Source organism: Nicotiana sylvestris, chromosome 6, assembly GCF_000393655.2.
Source record: "Nicotiana sylvestris chromosome 6, ASM39365v2, whole genome shotgun sequence".
NCBI lineage: Eukaryota > Viridiplantae > Streptophyta > Magnoliopsida > Solanales > Solanaceae > Nicotiana > Nicotiana sylvestris.
The window spans coordinates 203,303,619-203,307,430 of NC_091062.1; positions in this window are offsets into that span (position 1 = coordinate 203,303,619).

Genomic DNA, 3,812 nt, shown 5'->3' on the forward strand with positions numbered 1-3,812 from the left:
TCCGGCAAGAGTGCAAATTTTGTTACCGAAAGGCTGAGATTTATAGTTGACTAAACAGAAAAGTAAGTCGCTACATAAAAGTGTTCATTACTCACCATTGCGTATACACCGTTCATCATGTTTGTGCAAATCCAGTACGTAACTAGATGTCCTGGTTTAGGATTATCTTAGCACACCGAAACAAACATCTATCTATGTTGTATGGCATTGCTACTTAAAACGACTTAGATAAATTTCAACCTTGTTATTGAGGTTAGCATAAGGCTGGCAAATGGGCCGATCTAGGCCCGAGACCGCGGACCAAACGATTTTCTGGGCCTAAATGGGTCGTAACCGGTAGAACCGAGACCGTGGGGGTGGGTCGGTTCTTCAAAAAAGGTCCACGAGATCGGGACAGGACCAGTCCTTGGCGTGTCTAAACAGTTCCAAACGGTCCCAGTGGTCATAATTGAAAAAAACTGGACCATTGGGCTTGTACAAATCTGGTCGTTGGCTATTTACAAAATAGCCATTTAACCTTCCATCCCCTCAACTTTATTTTAACCCAAAATTTTTTATAATTACACTTTTTTCTTATTTTTTAACTATAAATGACCTCTCATTCTTTTATTTTTCTCACAAAATCATCAATCTCTTTCTAGTTTTCTTCTATAATTGTTACTATTGCTTACTTTATTGTTAGAATTTGTGAAAAAATTGTGAAGTTGGTGAATTGAAGTCTTCAAGTCTTCAACGATAATCAATTTTCAACAAGTTGTTCGTCAATTCGGTAAACTCGTTCCAACTCTTAATTTTTAATATTATAGTTTTTTTTATTTATTTTTTATTATTTGATTAATTACGATGACTTCCTTAAAAAAATTTTGGTAAAAATAAGGGAAAATCCAAGAGTGGCGAATCTATTCCTCCTCCATTGCCCCCGACTCCCCGACCCAAACCCCATATTCGTCCTACACATGCTATTCTTGATAGCGATAATAGTTTATTACAATTTACTGAGAGTCAATTTTGCCATAATGTTGGAGCTGGTGAACAATTAAACCATGAATTAATGAATGCTCTTTATTCTAATCCAACTATTGATGAAAATGATGAGGAGGAAATAGATTTTGATGAAACTCAACCGGATGACGATGCACCCACTAGTCATGCTCCTGAAGTTAACCCAACTAGTGATAATCCAATGATGCCCCGTCTGATACTTCTGTTACTGTCCCTACTTTTTCTAGACAACGTACCAAACAGACAGAAACATCTATTATTTAGCCCGTTTTTACTCAACTAATTCCACAAAATAAGGCTAAGTGTAAAACTTGTGGCAAAAAATTAGCATTTAAATATTTTGGAGGTCGGGGGAGGGGGGGAGGAGAGGGGGGAACTATTGTCTAGATACATATGGATACACCCTCAAGATAAAGTCAAATATATTCGTATGAAAGCTTTGGCCGAGGGGACAAGTGTACTTACTCCTAGTCAGGCTGACCCTAGTACTGGGTCAAATCAATTTCAACCGGAAATTAACACTATTACCAGTCATATTTTATATTATGATCCAAAAAAGATCAGGAAGAAATGGCAAAAATGGTTAATGTTATGTGCTTATCCTATAGTTTTTCTTCTGACCCTCACTTTGTGCATTATATTAGAAATTCTTTTAATCCTACTTATAAAGGTTTTCCTAGCACAATCGTAAAGAGCGATATTTATAAATATAAACATGAATATGAATAATATTTGCTCTATTTATTTACTCATATAAATTTTGTGTTGCTATTACAACTGATATTGGTAGAAGTGGTAATGACTGTGATTACCTTACTGTTACCAGTCATTGGATTGTCGAGGACTGGATAATGCAAAAGCGCGTTATTGCTTATAGAATAATTAATTTACGTCACACATGGCAGTTTATTGCTAGCACAGTTACGGATATTTGTAGATATTTTGCATTAGTGATAAAATAATGCCAGTTTTAATGGATAATGCTACTAGTAATACAAATATTGTATCCTTGCTTACCACTACACTAAGTCCTCCATTTAGTAATATTTTTCATGTTAGATGTATTTATCATATTTACCATTAAATTGTGGGTGATGGTATGATAATTTTAAATATTGAAATTGAAAAGGTTAAAATGGCTCTTAACTGGTTTTTTTATTCAAACCGGAAGTAGACTTAGAGAATATTTTAAAAGATGCGACGAATTTGGCCTAAGAAAAAGAAAGGTTCCTAACGTTGTCCAACTAGATGGAATTACATGTATGAAAGTTTAGTTGTTGCATATGAATATAGAAACCCCATAAACTCTGTTACGCCTTCTTTTTACTATCCCCGGAAGGGTATAAGGTAGTTTTTCCAATTTAAGTAACAATCAAAACGGGATTATTATTTAAAAATCAGAGTCGCCACTTGGGATAATATATGGTGTCCCAATTCACCGGTTTCAAATCCCGAATCGAGAAAAGATTGACTCTGTTTTACAGTCCGCGAACACAGAAATCCGGGTAAGGAATTCTGTTAACCCGAGAGAAGATGTTAGGCATTCCCGGGTTCTGTGATTTTAGCACAGTCGCTCAAATTGTTAATATTGGCCTAATTATCTGATTTTAAAACACTTTTAAACCTATGTGCATTTTTAACCTTTTAGCCGCTTTTAATTATTTTAAAACACTTTTTAGGGAGATTCAATGTTATTTAAAATATACCTTGAACCACGCCACATGAAATGCACCCGCGGTTAGCGACACATTCTATTTAACATTGTTAAGAATTAAATTTGGGTCACATGAAATGTACACCCAAGGTTAATAATTAAAAGACAATCAATTTAAAGAATGCGCCTAAAGCAACTACGAAGGTTCAAATTAATAACAAAGTTTGCGAGGACCATGCAAAATTCAATTGATGGCACACCCCGATTAAAAAAAAGTTAGTATTAATTAAATGAGGGCCATGGGCCTGAGAGTTCGATTTGGCATGGCATGGCTCAAATCATTCTTAAAGTGATTTCTTGATCTAGTCTTTGAGGGCCATAAATTATAAGTTTTGTGGATATGGCATACCCCCAATCTAACTTAAAAGAGTCTAATTAATTAGAGAAGACTAAGAGAATTCGAATTTATTCTAGGTTAATATTCAATCTAATCCTAATGATTAATGAACCCGCGTCGATTGAGACCAAGTGCTTAATTAATTGAAACATGTTTGAGCCAGCTATAGGCCCAATGTCATTTGAAGGCTTTCAGAAGAAAGAACGTAGATCAAGTCGGGCATGGCACCCAAAAAACCAACATTAATGAGGATGACCAATCAAAACTCAAAGATAAATCCCTTTTCATTACATCTATTACCAAAAATAACGACAAGTTAAAAAGAAAAACTTCCTGGATATGATAGGACCCAAAAGTTGGGCCTAGAAGTCACAAAAAGGCAGAAATAGGCCTAAACAGCCCTTTTCCTAACTGGCAGACCCATTTTGGCCCAAGCCAGGCCTAGTTCTTTTAAGAAACTCCGGAAAAACATAGGCAAGAGCTAGCATGCATTACCATATTCTGAGTTCAAGTTTAAAACCTGTTAACAAGCAATTTCAAAAATGAAGATAGATCCAAACTATTCTTTACCACATGCTAACCCTTGCACTAACAAATTGCTCTAATAATGCTAAAAGCTATGTAATTCCAATAGTCAGCTAACTCTACTCGAATTAAACGACTAATCTATAAAGTTTCAACAATCACCACTAACATGATATCCAAATTACTAACCTTAAGCATAAAAAAATACAGAATTTAACTACTGATTCAACTAAG